Raw genomic sequence first — 23,123 nt, forward strand, 5'->3', positions numbered from 1 at the left:
TTGTTTATAACTAGACTCTAGAAAAAGTTGCACTTGTTTTATGTAATGATTAAGCATATCTATAGTATACAGCTTTTAAGCAGTACTTTTCATTAGTAGGTCTCAAAGCACCTTACAAAAGAATTCAGTGTAATTATTTTCTTCTTATCTAAGGGCAATTATTGTTATCTAGTGCTCATAAAGCGATGATTGTCTGCCTGTGATCCCTGTAAGAAAATCTGTAAGGTCTGCCAATAAAATCAGACTTTTTATTTAAATATTTTACAATTTAACACCCCCCCCGCCCCCCCCACACCTATGTGTGTGTACAATTTTATGTTGTAACATTTTTATTTCACTTGATGATGCTTGAGGTCATTTCATACCGTACCTCCCATACCGATGTTGTAATCTAAGCCAGTGCTTTAAGTAGAACTGACTTTTCTTAGTGTCAGAAGAGACCTTGTTGAAGGCTTAACCAAATTCATTTATGAGTTAGAGAATGATTCAGGCCAGCATTTGTTAAGGTGATCAAAGTAGTAACGTGGCACATGTCTCCAGTTCAGTTACCAGGGAGATTGACTGCTAAGAGAGTTCGTATATAATGTCTCTTGGTACCTGTCAGGAAAAAACAGAAGTGTGTGTAAGTGAATGAGTTACATGGCTAGTATTCTCATATCTTTCTGGTTTTCATTCATTTCCGTCTTGCAAAGCTGTTAGAAATGGCACGGAATCTCACATTTCTTTTTTTGGGTGGTTTTTTTTTTTTTTTTTTTTACTGGAACCACCAGTTCCAGTCACCTTCAGTGTTGCATTTTTGTAATGCATCTGCTAGCAGAACAAACCTCTGATGCTAGAGGTGCGTGAAGTACACATCCTTAAGTTGTTGTTTTCCAACTACCTCTATCAGTTGAGGTGCACAGATGATTGACCCTCATTGTAGTAGTTTAGTTTGTGCCTTGAGATCTTCTAATGTATTGATACTTTCCAAAATAGGACAGAAAGCCATTTATTTATTTCAAGACAATACATTGTAGCATTGTCATTTAGGGGTAACGTAAAAGTTAGAAAATGTATAGAAAGATTGATAATGGAAGAATTACAATTTGGGAACTGTATAGTATACTATATACTGAATAGAATAGGAACTGTATTCCTAGCTATTATAATGCTGTCCTGAGACATGAGTTCATATAACTTAGATCTAAGTTGTAAACCTTTTATTAAAGAGAATGAAGGCTTAGCTACTGTAACAAAATGTTTGCCAGCAGTCTTACAGGTATAGTCAGTGATTTCAGTTGACTCTGTAGATTGGTGTAGGTTCAGATGATTTGGAAAAATGGTCCAAGAGGAAAAGTTCTGAGATGGCCAGTTTCAAGAAAAAGTTGCCTTGCCTATTTCTGTGTTCATTGTTTTTATATGACTCATGTTTTGACACATACTTTTGTATTTGATCCATTATTTCTGTGTTGTGTTATTTTAAACTAATGCCTTCCTCTACATCATTTTACAGTACTTAAAACTTTAAAATGGTCTATAATAGTTCTCACTTTGTGGTAATACCCATGAAAGACCTTAGTATTATTCATCTGCACATCATATCTTTGATTATATTAAAGCTGGTCTGGAGAGCCTCCTGCTGGAAAGCTGGGCTCTGTGTAGCATGGAGGTCCTGATTAATTTGTGTTTGTTGCCTTCTGCATAGTTTCAGAGCTGGCAGAGCTGTCCATACACTTTGTGAGTACCCTAGGTTTGAACAGTCTCCAACGTCCTTGTCTGGTGCAAAGTACTCTTTGTCAGGCATGTATTTGAAGATTAACTCTTCCATTAGAATATAAAGATCTAGCATTTCTCAGTATTAATATCAATCTGTTCTGTGAGTTCTTCTGCCGCTTTGTACATGTGGTGGGATAGATTCCTCTTGTTTGAAGACACTCTTCTCACTAAGTATTTGGTGAAGCAAATATTGCAGCTAAACTGATTTATAAATAAAATCTTCATATTTTTCATTTCACTAGTTTGAGTAATATTTGCAAGGTAAAACTTGGAAGAAGGCCAAACCCATTCACACAGCCATTTAAAGAAAGTTACTGCAAATACTTTACCAATGGTACCTGGCACCATTTAAGCAGACAAAAAAAACCAGGCAGGACCCATAGATGTTTGACACAATATGAAAGACTCTTTCTGCATATATATTACGAACATGATAGAAGAGCAGTGTTTTGAAGATAAGTAGCAAATAAAGTTATTGTGAAGAAGGTTGGCTGCCCACTATGATTACGATGGATCACAGTCTGCAGGAGGTTCTTTAGTGTGGAGAAACACCATAGCAAACGGAATTCTTAAATTGTGAGAGGGACAGAGTGCTCTCAGTTTTGTTATGTTTTGGGTTCAGTGTCCAGTACAGTGAAAGCTCTGGTCTGTCGGGCATCCAAGCATTACTTGCAATGTTATTGCTGCCTGTGCTTGATAAAGAACAGATCTCCCTATTCTAATGGAATCGTAGAATGACTTCTAGGAAATTCTCTCAGTTCTAGGGTAACTAAAAAATAAACCCTGAAAGAGCTACCTGTCTAAAATCTGGATAAAATACACGAAAAGGAGATCGACTAACACAAATCCTGTCTTGAAGATAACAGGCTGTGGATAATAGTTGATGTTGTATGAAAATACCAAAAATGTTACTCATAAAGCTATTTAAAGTACTAAACAAAACTTGAAAGGGGGAGTGAATTCAGCTACAGGAAAAGGAGGAAAAGTTATATATTTGTGGTGTCTTCCCCAGCTCTTATGAGTGATGTAAGTATATTAAGAACTGTTCCTATATAAATATCTTGGCTACCATACAAGTGCCCTATAGTGTTTGGAAATGAGGGAACTGAAGAGTGTAGGTGTTGAACCAGCTTTAGATAGTTTACCTTCCTTTTTCCCAGGCACAAAAATAGGGACCTAAGAATGGTGTGTCAGCTCAGACCAGACCTGTTTCTATACCAGTATCTTGTTTTTAACATTGAGTGATATGCCTAGGGAAGTGTATCATAGGACATGCAAATAGCTGAGTGTCTGAAGGGGGGTGTTACTGGTTTCTAGCAGGATGCAGTTTAGGGGTCTGAGGGCAGATGATTTGGTATTAAATCATTTGGGTTGTGATGAATTTGTGCAGTCTCATTTTGAACCCTTAGTAGTAGCCTTAGCATCCGCAGTATCCTATAACACAGGGAGTGTCTGGTTTTAGTTAGACTGTTGCCAGCTTAAAAGTTACAATTCTCCACTCCTGTAATTTTGCATGATATACACCTCTGTTATTTTTAATTTGTAAAATTTGATATGGAACTTCTCTGGATAAAGTTGAGTACTTTGATGCATAGGTATGGAATATCAGGTCTTGTGCAGACTCTTATTTACTGAGAAATATAAAAAAAGAACTCGTCATAAAATCTTCTCACTTCTGGTAACGTCTAGCTTGTTTATGCTTTCTATTTCTCTCAAAATGAAACCTGAGAACATCTTATAGTCAGTTTTGCTCTTAGCAGTGTATCTTTTTATAAAGACACTGGTGTTCCTATCTGTGTATGAATTGTATCTGTAAAAACATTGTGACTGTAAAGAGCATGCTTTTGAAAAGTTAATTGCCACGCTTGTGATTGTTTATTAGATTGGGGAAAGTTTTAATTCGGATTTTGGTGTGAAGTTTTTGAAGTTAAGTAGCAGAGGACAGATATTAGCCCCCTATTTATCATATGCTCATCCATAAAAATCCGTAAGACATTCAGGAATGACATGGAAAGAGAACAGTGTATCAATGAAATGGCTCTTTCCCGTGGTCAATACTTGAACTTTCATTTCATCTATAAAGAAACAGTGATATTAATTAAGTGTGTTTGATTTGCCTTTCCAGACTTGGATTGCTCTGGAGACTGCTAAGCATTTTTCCAATTTGATATGGAATTTTCCCTGGCTTGGATTCCTCCTTCTGTCTGTTGTGTGTTAGGGTTTGATAGCAGTTCTTTAAGGATGTTTGATGCCTAAGGCAAAGGATCCTTTATGGCAGTGTGTACATGTATAATTTATTTATTTTAAATTTGTCAGATCAGAAAATGGGGCTACAGCTCCCATTGTCTGGTAACTCTTAGTGAATTTAATTAGATAAAGCAATGAAAGTGGTTGAATTGTAGGAGAGAGATTTAAATAAACACATTTTAATCTCATAATGACATGTCTCAAGCTGCGCCAGGGGAGGTTTAGTCTGGGTATTAGGAAAAACTTCTTCACCAAAAGGTGGTCAGACCTTGGAACAGGTGGCTCAGGGAAGTGGTTGAAACAATGTCCCTGGAATTGTTCCAAAAACTGTTGAGATGAGGCCTTTAATGACATGGCTTAGTGGTGGTTTTGGCAGTCCTGGGGTAATGGTTGGACTTGATGATCTTAAAGGTCTTTTCCAACCTGGTTGATTCTACAATTCTGTGATTGTATGGCAACTATGCAGCGAAAATCTGCTATCTTGCATGAATGATGAAGGGATAAAATTAAATCAGCTCATGGTACAGGTACGCAATTTGGTACCATTTGCAGCTCTTCTGAAGTGGAGATGAAGATTTAAAAAAAAAATGATTAAAAATATGAGAGGGACATGGTTCTTCTAAAGATACCTATAGCAAGCCCTGTTATGAATTGTGATAGACTATGATGAGCAAGAATTAGTCTGTTTGAACAATAAAAAGTTTAGTGCAGCAACAGGCTTCTATTAAGAGCAAATGGAAATCATAGGATTAAGTGTTCATTTTCCTCTGAGTTATAGACCTTTCAGAGGTGGATTCCTTGCAGATTTTGCCAGCCTGCTGAGAAGACCTTCTCTCTTCCTTTATACCAGTAGAATAACCCTAGGGAACAGGTCTTAAATCCAAAGTCTGTTATTTCCTAGTCTTGCAAAGAGAGTTTTTGAATTCTGAAGTCTGTTCACTGGACCTTTAGTAAGGCTGAGGAAAGTATACTGTGTAAGAAAGTACAATTTGAGCTCAGTACTAGTGCGAAGCGAATGCCTGTATAGTTTTAGACCCTCCCTTGTATTTCCAGGTTAAGTACTTCTTGTTATTAATAGAGGAATTGGAAATGTCTCTTCCAAGGATTTAAATGAGAGACCACTTGATTAGGGAATGATATAGCTTGGCAGATGAGGAAGATGATTATATGGAAAATTCTTATAATAGTTTCATTTTCAGTTCTGTGTTGGTGGGGTTTGCAATCATTACTCATACAGAGAGCAGATGACCTGAATAGCGGCTGTTCTGGGCTGAATGACCTCTAATGCCAAAAGATTTCATAAAAGATAGCATCCTATTTTCACAAGATGCGGCAGGAAAGTCTTTTGTCACTGTCATAGAGGTTATATTCCAGAGGTTGGGTACTTACTTAATTCAGTTTCTCCCTTCCCCCTTTGGAGTTTGGTTTAAATACTTCTGGTGTGAGGAAGCTTCTAGTTGGTTTGGAGAGAAAATATTTGTGTTTCAGTTGTCTAGTTCTGCGGTGACAGAATGAGCTTTTGCTGATTTTAAAATAACATTGCTCATTGAGACTCCAGAAATACTGGGAAGCCTTTTTTGCCTAGTTTGGATTTGAATTTGTGTCCTTTGTTGTCCAAAGATGAGCGCACAAATCAACAAATGTCCAGCATTTGCTTTACGTTGGGCAGAGAATGAAAAAACCTAAGACAATCAAATGAGCTTTGCATATCAAATGATAAAATGTTTTTTATAGTGTCTCCAGGAGTAGATCTGCTGCTAGTTGTCCATTTTTGGTTAAAGAAGGTATAGCGGGATGGAGGTGTCATGAGGATTTGGACCATGATGATTCGCCTCCAGCCACGTTGTCACAGTTTTGACAAATAAGATGGCTTATGACTGAGTTTCCATACTGATGTGCAACTGTTTGTTTTCTGTTTACTTCTGCTTTGCTTTGTTTGTGTATAGACTAAGAGCTTATTGCTTTTGAGCTTAATACTTGCTCAAGCTCGTAGCATAACTTCTCTCCCTTTGAGAAGTTTGGGTTGTTGTCTTCACTGGCAGGACCAGTGTGGAAGCATTGAATAAAGGATCTCTAAATGCTGACAGTGCTCAGTTCTGTTACTGTTTTGATTGCCCCAGATGGCATTTTTGGCTGTACCTGTCCATGTTTGGGCTGATAATACTATTGATAAGAATAGGCCTGAGGTGATGCAGGTTGAACGGAGAGAGCACTGGAGAGCATACTAAAGAATACGTGATTTCTTTGAGTTTGTGTCCTTGATTAGGCTGCTTTTTTGGGGGGTGGTGGTTTATTTTTTTGTGTGTGAGTTTTTTGTGGGGGGAGGAGGGTGTTGTTTTTACAACTTTTAGCAGAGTTTCTTCTAACATTTCTGGTTAAGAGTTGTGACTGTATTTCCTAGCTGATACTGTTATTGTCTTTGCATTTGTTGAAGTTTAAAATTTTGCAATTTTGCGGTATGCAAGGCAAGACTCTGTTTTGTTATTGCTCTCTTTTTGCCTCTACATTATCATAGGAAAAAAAGAAATCTTGGGTTTTTCGTTTGTTGTTGTTTTTGTCTTTGTTTCGTTCTAAACCACTTCATTATGATAGCTGATCTGAACTATCTGGAGAATCACCCCAACTTTAAAGTAAATAACAATTGCATGCAGACATACTTGGCTGCACAGCAAGATCCACATTTTTTTTGTCCTATTTTCACTTAATTTTAATGATCTGGAGTTTTACCTTCATTTAAGAAATCCTAATGAATTTTGGCATCTTTTCCAGGCCTCAAAATGAATGAGTTCTCTGCATCAGATTTCAGAATCATTTGTGTAAGGGAAGCCCTGCTTACCTGTCAGATAACCTAAGGTAGTCTAGTAATTCTGGTGTGTTCAAAGTTCTGCCTCTGCTTGTTTGGTGTTTTACTCTAGCAGGATCTTGTGGTTAGAAAGGTGAAGTAGGCTGTGGGAGGTTGCTGCCATAGAAATGCACCATCTTAAAAAGCAGCTGCAATCCCATGTAGATGAGTGTTCTCTTGAAATGCTGGTTTTGATCTTTAAATGAATCTGTGTCAGTCTAAGTTAACAGTTACATTTGAATTTTATTTTTGTTGTGCAGTACCTGATGAGTACAGCAGCAGACTGGGTGTCAGAGCTCCTGTACTTCTCTCTCAGTTCTGTCATGAGCTTCTGTATTGCCTTGAGGTGCTTGTCTTTTACCCAGCGTACTGGGAATAATACTATTTTCCTATGTTTCCTAGGATCACTGAGGCTAATAGAGTACTTCTAGGACACCAGATAAAAGGTTCAAAGTTCAGGGTCATGTTAAATAATGATGCAGTTGAAAATGAGTCAAATGTTCACTCAAGTGAAGATGACTAGGCTAGGGAAAGGTAAACTGAAAAAGTTGCAGAAAAGGGCTAAGCTATAAATATTGTGTGACTTGTTATTTCCTTGTTGCTTCTTGAGGTTGTGAACTCTTGGCTTATCACTTGACGTCGGTAAACCATCAGACGCAGCAATGGTGTAAAGTAATGCTACTTTAACATAATCAGGTTGGCAAAAGGGCATACCTGGATGAGGTACCTGTGTAGGGCACATATTCAGACATACCCACATAAATCACTCTTGTAGTTGAAAGATTCTTCCACTTGTTTGTAGCAGACAGTGAATCACACAAAGGGTCCACAGCGTTGCTAAATTAAAATCTGGTGTGTTGAGAGTTTTGGGAGTTAGCGATGACAAGTCTGTATCTCATTCATTGGTAAGGGTATGTTTGTGACAGAAAGGTTGATTCAGCAGCTTGGTGCATTTCTTTCCCTTGTGTAATAGAAAATACATCTGTAGACTGTTCAGCTTTATGCATAGAGATGTTTTTCGGCCATAGATCTTTGAGTTAGCTTGTGGGATTTTTCATTTTCACAATCTTTTAGCAATGTCTGTGTTTACTGAAGCAGTATGAATAAAACAGGGCTGCTCTTTTGTTGGAAAGTCTCATCCTACCTGTTTGAGATTGTTTCTGGAAAACAGGCTGCTAATCCCCATAATAATTTTCTTTAATACTTAGCTACTATGCCCCAGATTTGTGTTTGAACAGTGTGGCATACAATATGGAAAATACAATTTATCCATGTCATAGATTTGTTAAAGATGAGAATTAAACATTAAAGTTATGTGGCCTAAACTTCTGCACAGCACCGTCTTTGCATTATATGTGAAGCTGGGTGCTTTCATTAAACTAAAGCACTGTTCTTTTCAGAAGTAAGACTTAATTTCGTAATACAGGTATGAAGCTGATTCTCTCATGAAGTCAGCTGTTAACAGGACTGTTCTCTTCTTGCATGTAGGTATAGGTGGAGACCTTGTGAAGAGGAGAGTTATACTTCAAGGCAAAGAGGCAAATACAAAATTCCTTAGGTCACAGAGAGGGGGAAGAGAAGTCAAGAGGGTCCTTGCTTTTTGTTTGGAGGCTTACCAGTGTTCTGGTGCAGATGTTTGTTCAGAAATTTAGCTGAACAAATGAAAAATGCCATGAAAGATGTGATAAACAGAATTGCATTCTTTCATGTTAATTTTCTTCTCTAGGTTTCTTGGGTTATGCTGTGAGGCTTCCTGGGCGTCTCACCTTGAGCTGCTTACCACCTCTATATGTAATGTGTCTAGTTTACCTGTCTTTTTCCTTCCTTTCTATTTTTTGGGAGACTTATTCTCTGTCTTCGGAGGTTTACTTGCCGTCTTTGACTAGCTGAGTAAATTCAGGGATCTCTCAGGGATTTACATTTGTCAAAAGATGATAATGCTGTCATGTTTCTCTGCAGTTTTGAGCTAGCTTTCAGGACAAGTTCCTGTGGCTGTGTGATTGATACCATGCATAGCTGCTCAAAGAGAACCTGTTAAGGTTTCTGCTCTCCAGACTGATGTTTGTTATGTGGTGTGTACCATAATATTCAAGCCTTCTTTTTCAAGCTTTTCTTGCAGATTATTTCAAAGTATGAATAAGTGGTAATAGGGAGGGAAAAGTTGTGGGAGGTGCTGGTTTCCATACGAAATAAAACTCACAGAAGTGCACAGCTTGTTTGGCAGCATTAGGATATCTAGTGCATTTTGCAGTGTGCTTGCTGAGAGCTGAGAGCCAAAGACCTTTTGTTCACTGTTTTGGAAAATTTCAGGCCCGGAACTCTGGTCAAAAGACTATTCAGACAAAAAATGATACAAAGCCACTGCTCAGAAAGTCATAATCTCTCTTCTTATACTAGGGATTTCAGAATTGATATTAGATGTGCCATACTCTCTACTGTCTGAATGATTAAAGGCTTTAGAAATGTGATACTTTGGATTGTATTTTCCCTAGCACTCATTCACATGGTGTAGTTTCTGTTTTTTCTAGTATTTGCCCACAAAGCGCGCAAAGCTTAGTTTTTCTTTAAGTAGGTTTATTTAGTCTGTGCTTTTTTGTTTCAGTTGGTTTTGGGTTTTTTTTCCTTGTCCTCTACATTCTGAAATCCTTACTGGCGAGTCTGATTATAAACAAGACACTCCTTCATGCTGGTGATAAGTTGAAATCTGCCTTGGGACAATTACCTCTTCCTTAACATGATGTCAATGGAAAGCCTGAAAATGCTGCCAGAAAAGAAATGTTTATTGTCAGTGGCTTGTTAGATCCGTACTATTATAGAAATTGATTGTCTTGTAATATCCTTCAGTCAAATGCCCTGGCTCTTTGTGGTTATACCCACATTCAGCAGGGTATCATAGTGTGTTCATAGCTTGAGCATGTCAAGACATACTTTGCTGAACCTAGGCCTTGATCAGATGGAAAGGTTGCTTCCTGCTTTCCACTGCTGGTTTTTGGTGCATGTTTGTGTCATGCAGAAACACAAATGAAACAAAGGTATTGGTATGATATACAGGTTTTGGGCTGAGACAGGTGTACGGGTTGTCAAAGAGGTGATTTTGTGTGTCCTGTCCTGTTGCCCCAGCCCCAGTCAGGGGATGTGATTACAGTAATAGCAAACAATGTCTGGAAAGAATCTAGCATGAGGATAGTACTCTCTCTTCTCTCAGGAGTTTGCAATGTGTATTAATTTTTATTTTTTTTTTTTTTAAGGCAGTCACCTATTGTGTACTTTTATCAGTTGCGTCTTTATGGGAATAGCATTAAAAGAATCACTGCCATCCTATCTTTGTCATCATCATTTTATCTCTGTTTAGTGTAATTGCGGATTGTTTTTATAGCAACACACTCCTATATCCTTATGTGAATTTAGTGTCTAATTTATTGAGACGGGACTGTCTTGTGTAGTGGATTTTGTGAACATGTCCTTTCTCATGTCAAATATTTTAGCATTTAATTGTCATGCAAATAAAAAAAAGCTTAAAAACTTTGGGTTTGTTTTCAGGGTTGAGCTTTTTTTAAAGTGTGTTTCAGGAATGCTGTTGCTAGACTGAAGGACACAGATTCTCCCACCCTTCTCCCCCAAACTCTCTATCCCTACTAAGCTAATTAAACGTGCCTTGTACTAGATGGCAGATGATGCCCTGTAGTATGTATGTACATGTTCTTGGCCTGTTTTACTCAGTCCAGGAAGCTGATACCATGCCCAAAGTCTGATTTGGACCTTTTGCCCCAAAGCTTTAGCATTATGGCTTCAAAATAAAACTGTAAATTCTACATGTTGGTCCAGTGCCCTTTTTGCCCTGTGAACCACCTGCCTGTCCTCAGTATGGCCTTAATCTAGCCCATCTTCCCAGAAGGAAACTTGCTCCTTATGTTTCTGTTTTTCTCTTAGAAGAATTCTCTCCAGCTCTGTCACTGCATGACGGGGATAATGTTTGTCATGAACTGCTGTCAGCTGGAACGGAGGAGATCAGGCACTGGTCAGGTTTAAGCAGTCTCCTAAAGATTGACCTGCTGCTCCCGTATGACACTGCAGGGTTTGGCAAATAGCAATGATCATTTTTATTCTCATGTGTGCATATGTAGATGGCTTGGAATGAGGGAAGTAGAAATACTAATTTCTGCATAGCTTCTGTATTATGAATCTGATATATGCATTGTTCATGCCATATTAAATCTACCTGAAATCTTGTGTATGTTGAGATTCAAAGTATGAAAACTCATATCTTTTCATGAAGTTTTGAAGAAATAAAATTAATATGTCTAAAGGGCTTTAGCAGACAAAATATGTTGAAGTCTGGTGGTGACTGTTCGGCTGTGATTGTTTGATACGTCTTTTTGTTGCTGTACCTGGTAGAGACTATCACCAGTCCCCTGCTGAAAGATTAGAAGAGAATGTGAGCCTTTACCTCATGCAATTTATTTTGGAATTTAGCTTTTTAGATTGGTTTTATCTTCAGTGTCAGCTTTGAAACTGAGATTTGGGACCTTTTTGTGATATGATGGAAGTGCAGATATGGGTCCATAGTGGAGGAGAAGCCTTTGTGACAATACCATAGTCAGAAGTCTTTTTTTACTACAATATGTTAGCGAGCATTTACATGGTAGCTAAAAATGGATATAAAAGATACTATTTTTAAGTGGAGCTTTTTGTCTAAGTCTATTGTAGTAAATTTAGCCTTTAAATAAGTTGTCAAATTTAAATAAAATAGCTTTGCTAATAAGTAATGTGAGTACATAGTGCTTGAATACTTTTTGCTGAAGTTTTAAAGCACATCAGATCACTGAAATGAGGGAAATTGCTGGGTAAATAATTGGATTCCGTTTGCTGAAGGAGCAGATCAGCTTGGAACAGATTTTCTTCAGTAGGCATAGATGGAAAATTGTGTGTTCATTTCAGTATAGTTAATGTCAATTATTTTTTTCCAAGGAGAAACTGAAAAGGGTTGTTTTCCTCTTACAAAATGTAAAAAAAATGAAATGTGATGCTGAGATCAGCTCGCTGTTGATGTAGTGATGCCGAATCCAGAAAGTCAGCTCAGTTCACTAGCCAAAGGTAATGATTCTTTTTATTAAAAACACCCCAACAAAATTCATTTTCAGTGCAAACATGATTAGCAGAAGCATGCGAATCCAAAATATCTAGTGTAGTTTTATCAGTAACTTTCTCTAAATCTTGCAAAACTTGGGGTGATATAAGTGGAATTCTAGGTTCCTTTGAAACTAACTTGATACACTTGTGAGTTTGGAAGATAATCCTAAAATGTAATTGCAGCATTTTGTTTGCTATACCCAGCAACATTGGTGACATTGGATTTGACTATTAGCAGTAGGAGCTCCTGTTCTAAGCTGGGTCTTGTAACCATTAAAGGTACCTTGTGTACTTGCAGTGTTCCGTATGCATGTACTTTGTGTCACTTGTGCCTGTATGATAGCTTGGAGAACATCTGGTCCAGAAAATGGGAAGGGCTGTTTATCATTCTTAACATCAAATATGAAAATCTTTGATCTGAATAAATGTGTTTAAATTATGTAATTGCTTAAACGTGAATGTATTATAGCATTAAAGTTAACAAAATGAAATATCAAATACGAGGTATAAGCTATATTTACTTGCAAATCAACATCAATTTAAGATTATCTCATAGCAAGCTTTCTTTCAGAAAAGGAGTAGAAATGCAAAATCAAATTAAAATTGTATATTAAAATCAGGTTTCCTTGCTTGATGATTTGAGATAGTAACTCTTTGTGGTTACTGTAAATCTTTTTGAATTAACCTGGCTCGTGTGTCTGTCCATCTGCAGTGAACTGGTGAGCTGTTTTGACACAAGATATGTTTCACCAAATGTTGATGGATATTGTCAAATACTATCAAACAAAAAGCAGAATGTTGGTTATGGCTTTTCCTGTGGATCCAAGACAGGTTAAGTGTTGAAGCAAGATTGAAATGGACAAAAAAGTCAGATGAGCCGCACTCAGTGATGAATAGGATTGTGGCACAGACTAGAAGCCATTAATGGTAAATTCTTCCCTCTTATTTTGGTGCATTCTTGTCCTTCAGTATTAAGGAGGGTGCTCCGGCTGTGTCGCATGAGGAAGTTCCATGATGCAGCTGAGCTGATCTAGCATCTTTCTGTTTCTGAGAGGCCTCCCTGCACCAAAGTCTTGTGGGTCCTGCCTGCTTCTTTGCTTCAGCCCCAACTATCATCTGACCCTTCAGTGAGTTGATCCAGCTCCCGAAGACCACAGAACACTCCCTGCCTTTTTAATACTTGTTTTCTTATGTTTTAAGAAGCTGAGTGTGCCTAAGAAGGTGTCAGAACGACATCCAGCAGTGGATAACCAGATCCTGAAGGGCAAATTGGAGTGGGCCATAAGGGCGTGAGATAAAGAAGCATGCTGTGAAGTTTGCTTGTGTTGCAGGCCTGTACCTTTAGTTTCTTCATCTGTTATGACAGAAATTGAAACTTACCTGTCTTACAGGGTTGCTAAAAAGACTTCAATACGTGCATTCAAGGCATCATAATTGGTGAGAAAGATCTTGTAGAAGCAATCCTGCCTTACTGTATATCAGTACTGAATGTACTGCTACTTTTGCTGTAAAAATTTATTTCTCTGGAGATGTCATAAAGCCATTGGATTACCATTGATAATGGTAATTCTGCCAGTCACATATGAGCTTTTCTATTGAGGAATGATGCTGCTCTCTTGCTATTAATAATTTTGTAGGAAGAACAGGGCTAGCTGTTTGAATCATTGAAGGCTGCTGTGAGAAACCTGATAGTGTTTCTGTAGGGCATACCAATGTAATTATAGAAGCTTCTTTGGAAAACTGATAAAGTGTCAGTTATTTGTAGCTCTTCTTCAGAGCAAATTAAACAATAACGTATGTTGAACAGAGTGGATGACCTGCTTGTGTGCTGATTTTCTTTGCAATTTCACATGGCCTTCCAGAAGGTAGGTTTGGGTTTGCATTTAGCCTGATAGAGCTCTGGCTGCTATGGGTACAGTTCTGAGAAACAGCAATAAAGGGCATTTGCAGTCAATCCACAGGAGTTGCTTTGTACTTTGGCTTTTGGCTTTTGCGAGGAGAGCAACAGATCCAGGAATCACAGAACACATTGCATGGGGCATTGTTATGAAACTGTAAGTGCCTTGCTGTGCTCTGCTTCAGAATTTTGATAAGTTAAAATGTTGAAGCATCGAGAGGGAATAATCCTGCAACATTTGTAAGGCTCTATATAAGAAACAAACACTGTTTTATTGTAGAACATCCCTGTGTACGTGCTCTCCAGCCCAGTGGGAGACTGACTGCCTAGCAGCAGATATTGTCTGTAATCAGATCCCTGCAGCTCTGCATTGCTCTAGTACATCTGTCTAGAATCTCGCAGTGTCTTGCTTGATTTCACTGTTCATATTGCTCTCTGTGAGATGGATCTCTTCATCTGAAGTGATGTAAGCATGTAAGTGCAAACTAAAGTATGTGAGTTACATGTCTAAAAAGCCACATTACCGGTTTCAGTCAACTGATATATCAATGTAACTTGTTTTTTTGGATGTGAGCTTTCGCTTCTCAAGCTTTAATCAACATAAGACATGAGGTGATAGTATTAGCTCACCAGCCTTTTTTGCTTGCATCTGTTACAAGACTTTAGAAAGTACTTTGCTTCAGATGATAATTGTAGTTAAGCGGCTAAAAAGAAATCTGATGGATTGGAGATGGTGTTATTTTATGGATATTTTTCACGGAAGGGGGATGGGGAAATCCATGAATCTTGTTAATACTGTCTCCTACTTACTGGATATCTGATAGAAATAACAAAAGAAAAAAAATAAGTATATGCAAGATAATTAAATGGACCTGATAGGAATAGCGGACAATTCATAGCTGTCTTGCAGTATTGAGGGTAGAATGTCTCTGTCTACATGGATGGAAACAGGAAAGAAGTTTTAGAGAGCTCCTAAGACTTAATTCTATACTTTGATCATTCTTGAGAGCAAGGGGAAGAAAATAAGGTCTGTTAGCATTCCCTTTAAATACCATGTTTGCATGGGACCTTTTTGGGTTTACTTGCTTAAGGACTTTGCGTCCAGTAGGGATGGACAGGAAAGGATGGAATATTTGTTTTATGGTTTCAGTGGTTATCCATCAGTATAATGTAGTTTACTCCTGTTCTAAGTGATAGATTTTTGATGGGTTACCGTAGGAGTGACGCTGTAGGGAATACTTGGAAGATACTGACACACTGCAAATCTGTCAGGTGCATTAATTTGTGAAATTATTTGTTCCTATATGATAATCATCTTTGGAGATTTGCTTTTTTCAAGATTACTGTGGTGGAACATTTATCCATTCACTGTCCATGTTGCAGTTATTTACAAATATATTTAACATGTTTGGAATGATGTACAACATTTCCTTATGCTCTGTTACGGCTTTGCAGTTTTATGCATGCACTGAAATGCTCATGCTGGGAACATTATGAGCTGGTTACTCATCCTTCTCAGAGATAATCCTAGTAGACTTTCCACATTCACTTTGACCAGTGGCACCAGCATTATAGAGCTTCTTGTATGAGAGAAATACATTACAGTATGGACACAAGGAGAAATAGCAGAGGCAGCAATACAGCCATTGCTGTTACGGCCTACCATTACAAGCAAGACAGGATGTATATGTATGATGTCTTGTTTTATATCTTTTTAGAAAGAGAGAGGCTGCGTTCAGGCAAATGTATAATCTTTAGATTACATATGAAATATAACAGATTTTTTTAGTTTGTTTGTTTTATATCTTGCATTATTTTAATCAACAGCCCAGTACAGAGTTGGTAGGTTGACAATCCAGTGAAGTCAGCATCTGTATAAGGTATTATTAGCAGTTTTAGAATAACTGAGTAATTAGATTTTCCCGTGTTTAATTTGGGGTTTTTAATCTTTCGATAATTAGGAATAGAGTTTTTGTATTCTGATATTTGCGTTCATTGGCTTTGTTCTGTACTGTCATTCAGTAGAGCAGTAAGTGAATATAATAAATCATTTTAGTTATTGGGATGGAATTTTCTTAAAGTGTCATTGTTGAGTTACTTAATTTCAGAAACTTTGTATGAGCTTTATGAAATACTTTATGTTTTACCTTTTTATTGAAGTAATGTTTGTTTTGTGCATCCATCTAGTGCAGATCAAATGTAATGGCTGCTTCAAGCAGATGCTGCAGTGTTGATTTTGTTTCAATTAGCTAATATAGATAACAAGAAAGCATATATTTTTCTCCTCGTGAACTCCTGGTATTCTGTGGTCTGTGCATAATAGCCAGTTAATGGAGAGAGCATTGAGGTATCATGGCAGCATTAGATACTGAAGTAGTATATTATCTTATGTTCCTTGAATCTAAAAAGAAACTAAAATATACTGATCCTCTTACGCTATAGAATTAAAATCCTGAAAAAGATGTTTTCATGTGTTTGTTTTAATAGACTTTGTAAGCTTAAGGGGACCACTGACACTGCAAGATTATGGTGTTACCTTGCCAAGCTGCTTACCAGGAAAAGCAGCTGAATTTTCCTTGAGCAGTTTGCAAGCAGACTTTTTGAAGACGGAAGAACCTTTGGTACAGATGTTGAGTTTTATAAAGGGAATCATCAGGGTGGGTTATAAGTTACCAGTTTTGGTCATTGTGGGGTTTTTGTAGGTATGGGGTTTTTTTGCTTTTATTTTTTTTCCTTTCTAATTGTTCCACTTTTTTACCCCTTCACGTAGACATACAGAAAAATAGAGCTTACTATAGTAAATATTGGGCTTTATATAGCTCATGGCAGTCAGGTGAAGTTCCCGACAACTGGAAAAAGGGAAATATAACCCCCATTTTCAAGAAGGGGAAAATTGATGACCCAGAGGATTACAGACCAGTCAGTCTCACCTCTGTGTCTTGCAAAATCTTGGAGGAGATTCTCCTGGAAGGCATGCTAAGGCACATGAAAATTAACAAGGTGCTTGGTGACAGCCAGCAAGGCTTCACTTAGGGGCAGTCCTGCCTGACCAATTTGGTGGCCTTCTATGATGGGGCTACAGAACTGATGGACAGGGGTAGAGCAGTTGATGTCATCTACCTGGACTTGTGTAAAGCGTTCGACACTGTCCCACATGACATCCTTCTCTCTAAATTGGAGAGACATCAATTTGATGGATGGAGCACTCGGTGGATAAAGAACTGGCTGGATGGCCGCACACAAAGAGTTGTGGTCAATGGCTCAATGTCCGGCTGGAGACCAGTAACGAGTGGTGTCCCTCAGGGATCTGTGTTGGGACTGGTCTTGTTTAACATCTTCATCGCTGACATGGACAGTGGGATTGAGTGCGCCCTCAGCAAGTTTGCCGATGACACCAAGCTGTGTGGTTCGGTTGATACGCTGGAGGGAAGGAATGCCATCCAGAGGGACCTTGACACACTTGTGAGGTGGGCTGATGCCAACCTCATGAAGTTTAACCATGCCAAGTGCAAGGTCCTACACCTGGGTCGGAGCAATCCCAGGCACAGCTACAGGCTGGGCAGAGAAGAGATTCAGAGCAGCCCTGCGGAGAAGGACTTGGGGGTGCTGGTCGATGAGAAAATGAACATGAGCCGGCTTCAGTGTGCGCTTGCAGCCCAGAAAGCCAACCGTATCCTGGGCTGCATCAAAAGGAGTGTGACCAGCAGGTCGAAGGAGGTGATCCTGCCCCTCTGCTCTCGTGAGACCTCACTTGGAGTATTGTGTGCAGTTCTGGTGTCCTCAACATAAAAAGGACATGGATCTGTTGGAACAAGTCCAGAGGAGGGCCTCGAGAATGATCAGGGGACTGGAGCACCTCCCATATGAAGATAGGCTGAAAAAGTTGGGCGTTGGGGCTGTTCAGCCTGGAGAAGAGAAGTCTGCATGGAGACCTCATAGCAGCCTTCCAGTATCTGAAGGGGGCCTATAGGGATGCTGGGGATGGACTCTTCATTAGGGACTGTAGTGATAGGACAAGGGGTAATGGGTTAAAACTTAAACAGGGGAAGTTTAGATTGGATATAAGGAGGAAATTCTTTCCTGTTAGGGTGGTGAGGCACTGGAATAGGTTGTCCAGGGAGGTTGTGAATGCTCCATCCCTGGCAGTGTTCAAGGCCAGGTTGGAGGAGGCCTTGGGTGATATGGTTTAGAGTGAGGTGTCCCTGCCCATGGCAGGGGGGGTGGAACTTGATGATCTTAAGGTCCTTTCCAACCCTAACTATTCTATGATTCTGTGATTCTGCTTTGCGAAGTACTTACTGAATAAAAAAATGATTGTACTAAACCAAGTTTGTCTAAATGCATAGTAATTCTAGGCACAGAAGGAAAAAAGTGTGTGTAACATAGCTTTAAAATTTTAGGTGAAAATTATTTATTGTCTCAAACTGCTTTTATCTTCTTATTGTTACTTTTGGCTGGAATCTGCAAGCATGATGGAATTCTAAGGAATTTAGAGTCATGTTCAAAAAAGAAGACATCCTATGCATGAGCAGAGCATGAGTGCCGCAGGAGTATGACCTATATTTATCAGATTTAGCAGAATAAACCTGCTAAGTACCACCTCATCTACTAAATGCAATCATATTCCTTTCCAAATCCACGTTTTCAAAATAAAGTAGAAAATATATGAAGCTGACATTCTTCAGTCACGTCAGTCTTTCTCTGTCTGTTTTGAAAAGTTTCCCATCTTCATCTGGAGATCCTTATTCTCCTTGGGAAAGACAGTAAGGTGAAACTTGGCAATGGCAAAGAAGAAAATCCAAAGAATGATAGTGGGGACTTTTTTCTTGGTTAATCATGGATAACTTTAGCTTTGTGTGTATGTGAATGCATTAGCTTTATGTGAGTATTGATCTGAAAGGTATAGATTTAACTGCGATAATGTTTCTGAGCTTTACCAAAAAAAAGGAAAACCTTATAAGTACAGGTTAGGTAAAGATGCATTTAAAGAGGCATTGAGAGCTTTGTGTTGAGCAAGAGAAGTAATTTGTTCCAAGAAGTTTGAGTTACTGCATTTATACAGCTTCCTGAGAGAAAAAGTAATAAAATTAATGACAGGGCTAGCTGGGAAGTAATGAGAATATTACTTTAAAAACCCCAATATGCAAATTTACAACATTTGTTAACTTTCTTGGTGAAATCTGCATGTTCAGTGGAAGAGCATTTTCATAACTCCATAGAGATTATAGTTAGAAGCAAGCACTGTCTGCTAGTCATGCAGAGTTAAATGAATTACACAAAATCTGGCTGTCTTGAGAAGTTGCCATGTTAAGAAATAGATGTATTAATACAGTATAAAAAGATCAAATTTTATATTTAAAATCATACCTTTCAAAGGCTATTATTACTATTCCAGAGCTTCTGAAAATCTGTTTCTGTTCATTGTCATCTGTGATCATTTTAACACTTATTTTTGTATCATGTTTAAGAAAACAGAAGGCACAGTCCTTGATAGCTGTCCTTCCACTGAATACCTCTGTAATCAGCAATTTTTGCCTATTACAGAATTCTTACTAGAAAGGTGATAGTGTCACAGTTATGCAAGAAGAATGAAAGAGCTGTTTGCGACTACAGCTTACTGCTGTTTCTTATCCCCGCTTCACAATTTTTTGTTCTGTGTACATCTTGCATATGTCTAGAAGAAGCATCTGGCCAGGATAGAGAATTGTGATGGTGAAGACCTCTGCAAAGTAAAGGTATTTGACAGAAGACTGCTGTGCTCATTTACTTAGGGGCAAATCTGCCTTCCTGCCTTCAGCTTTCTCACTAGAACATGACTTTCCACAGAGTATGCCTGCTTTTTGCTAGCCTCCTTGCTTTAGTCTGTAGAGATGACCAGTCAACTCTTGGCGTATAATTTAGGCAGAGCAGCTTGGAGCCATCATTCACATAACAGGGCACACACGTCTGCCTTCTAAGTCTTGCTAGTGAAACAACTCACTTCTGTAGGGAAGCCTTTACTTTGCTGCAAGCGTCCATTTAAAGTTCCTGTTTTTTACAGAGGCCTCTTCAGTGACATTTGCTGAGGTTGCATCTAAAGCAAATCACTCTTTTGAGTCTTTATTCATGATATATGCCTCTTCTAACCCAGAAACCTTGGCACAGCCTTCCACAACCTTGGGGAAAAAACATGGAACTTGAAACAAAAGGGGGACAGGTATGGAAGGAGATGAAGCTGTTCAATAGCTTTACATCTCTTCATTGTGAGGGCAGGAGTATCCCTCCTCTGCATCCAGACTTCTAAGCAGTGGTTGTTGGGTGGGTGCAAGTCTTCCAGCACATACTGAAATCTTTAGTTACAGCACATAGGAGGGATGGTCAGGACTAGAGTTAAGTTCTTAATCCCAAAGCCAAAGACTGAGAAACCCAAGTTCTTTGAAAACTGCAACTCTTGTCTTTTTGCATAACCAAACCAAACAAACAAACAAAAAAAATCCAGCTCCTGCACAGCTCTAGCCAAGCAGCCTGTGGTGAGCAAAGGGCTGCATGGTGGGAAGCTTGTACTCCCGCTTGTACACAATCCGCTTCACACCTGTAATGCGACATCACCAGGAGCTCCCTCCCTGCAGGCTGACGCAGTGTCCTTCCCTGCTGCAACACACCACACTCAAACTGCTTCACAGCGATTATCAGATTTCTGATTGAAATATGGCTTGCTGTCCAACAGAAATAATTCTTGTTTATGAGGCTCTTCTGAATATAAAAGCTGGTGGCTTCTGTTATTTTCTCCCTTCATATTCCCTTCCTTTTTTATTTCATATTTTGTTTACAGTGTTGCAGTACGTATGTCACATACAACAGTGTACTGGGATTTGGGGGAGGATATCCAAACTTCAATGTATGTTCACATGAAAAGTATTCAAAGAGCCTGTGGGTAGATATTGGAGATAATTAGGAGCTAGCTGGAACTGCTGCGGGCTCAAGGGATGTTTGCAGGCTGCAGAGCGTTCCTATGGGAAAGAAATTGCTCTGTAATTACAGGCAAGGTCAGTGCAGTCAGTTCAATAGAAAAGATACAATAAGAGCTGGGGCTCCCTCCCTTGAAGATCTTTGAATGTCATTAATGAGGCACGGTTGTTACCACTTTTTAAGCAAGTGTCCCCTGAAGTATACATTGTGGAGGATTGCTGTGAGGATTGCAGCTGTTTCTTGAGAGAGAAGATTGACACTTGTAAGAGAAGGGAATTTCTTGGTTGCATTTTACATTTCTTTTAACCTCTAAAGATTTTGAATATGTGTTTCAGTGGTGTAAATGTTCAATTTATTTAAAAGGCTGATATATATTATTTGTACATCCATCTTTTCTGAAACGGGACTTTCAACATCTGTCTGAAGTATTTCCACCCACTTCAGTTTATTTGAAAATGAGGCATATTTGCATGGCTGATGGGTGGCTTTGGCTCCAGGACATTGTGACAGCCATCTTAAATTCATCCTCAAAAGGCAAACTCTGCTTCCCTCCCTTCTGAGGGTTAACCCTTGAGTTCAGAAATACGCCATGGCCAAAAATTCTCATCAGAAGCTTTCACGTGCCAATCGTAGTTGCGAGTATTCCTCACTTCTGTTCCTCATTCATGCTGTACAGCTTCACCTTCTACATTTTGCCAGCTGAATGTGGGGCTGTGCTGGGACTGTGTTGGGGATTGATTCAGCTTAAAACAAACAAAAAAAAGCTTTTGAGCACAGTTCAAAGTGATTGAAATCTAGGCTGCTGTGGTACCATGCCTCCCACTCGCTTTCTTACATTGACAGTAGTGATGCTGCACGTGCATGCTGAGTTCACAAAGGGAAGCTCCCTTAAAGCTGATTGCTGTTTTGGAGGATAAGTTTTTGTCAAGATCAGCTTCCTGAACTGCTGACACTTGTGTTGGTAGAGGCTGGGGGGGTATGGCTTGTCACAAGGGAAGCTGAGGGTGCACCTGAATCGGGCAAAGCGGATTTATATTGTGAATCTTCATTTTCAAAGTTTTTAATTGGCTCATTTCTCTGATGTAGTTCAGAGTGTAGCATCCTTGAATAATCATCCTAGTTTAAATGAGGGGCATGGCTCATGAGTGCTAGGCGTTGAGGAAGAAGCAAACAGAACTGTGGGAGCAGAAATACTTTTGTCTTGCAGCTGAATGCTTTGTATTGTGAAATTCAGCCTTCAATTATTTTTCTGGTTTGCTTCCCTGACATACAAGCATAACAGATCCAGCAGGATTTCACTCAGAAATTTCCCATGTGTGTTTGCCCAGTAGCTGATTAACTGGTCTTACAGCAGTTCTTTCACAAGTGGACATGACATTTATTCACCTAAAGTGTACACTTTCTAAAGTGTTTAAAAATCCAAGCTAAAACAAAACCCCACACCTAAGTTAGGTATTCTCTTTTGATAGGTTCTGTTTAGCTCATATACCCTTAGTGTGGAAGCCGAGTCTGCTTGGCAGTGCTTTTACCTTTTTTAACTTCTTTTCCCTGTGAATAGCATAATTATTTACCTCACTTCCTACACTTCTAACAATTTACTGGATTTCATGTCTTCATGCCTCCATCTTTTGGAGAATGTGACTAAATTTGACAACTCCATTAATAGCTTCTGACAATTTTCTTAAGGTTCCTTGGTGTTTTTCTTGAAAATATTTTTCCTGAAGGCATCTTAACATTTGTTTCTTGCTCGTTCTTCGGAAATGTATTTTTAATTTAACTCCGATTTAATTGGTTTGTGTAGCATCAAGCATTGAAAGAGGAGTATATGCAATAGTTCTAGAAATAATAGAAGTATTTCCCTTATTTTTTGTGTAGGAGCTATATAGGGAAAAAGATCTTGCACTTAAAAAATGTAAACAAGATACATATATTGCCTTCTTCCCCATTACAAGAACCCAGGAGGGTTTCAGCACATCAGAAATACCAGTCAGCTACTACTATTTTTCATTTTCACTTCTCTGAGAGCATAATTTGGTGGCGGAGATGGTTGTAAGCTTGTCAGAGTATTGCATTGAAATAAATTTTGTCAATATTCACAAGGAATGTCTGCTGAACAGCCACTAATACAAGCTTCACTTCTCTCAATATGCCAACAGATACGTTTTCTGTCAGTTTTATTTGCTTAACAATATATAGGTGCATAAAACTAACATTACAGTGCCTGTATTAGTGGGCTGGCAGTTACAGTGCCTAGCATTACACCTTTGCTATGTGTCTCTTTCTGTGCAGCTATAATGGGGTTAC

General features: G+C 38.7%; 1 protein-coding gene across 2 annotated transcripts in view; it reads left to right on the forward strand.

Annotated features, from left to right (window-relative positions):
* The window catches only part of TULP4 (TUB like protein 4), a 161,162-nt gene that overhangs the window by 2,980 nt on the left and 135,059 nt on the right, over positions 1 to 23,123 (forward strand). Inside the window, exons 1-2 of one of the 2 annotated variants that reach the window (XM_061378229.1) lie at positions 11,225 to 11,938; positions 12,806 to 13,101. The exons of the other annotated variant lie outside the window; for it this stretch is intronic. The gene's annotated coding sequence lies outside the window, so the exon portion shown is untranslated. Of the gene's footprint in view, positions 1 to 11,224; positions 11,939 to 12,805; positions 13,102 to 23,123 lie in introns of those variants that run through there. 2 annotated transcript variants of the gene reach the window in all.

The sequence above is a fragment of the Neopsephotus bourkii genome, unplaced genomic scaffold (genome assembly GCF_033783945.1).
Source record: "Neopsephotus bourkii isolate Nb327-2 ecotype Australia unplaced genomic scaffold, CSIRO-AGI_Nbou_v1 NB_1765, whole genome shotgun sequence".
NCBI lineage: Eukaryota > Metazoa > Chordata > Aves > Psittaciformes > Psittacidae > Neopsephotus > Neopsephotus bourkii.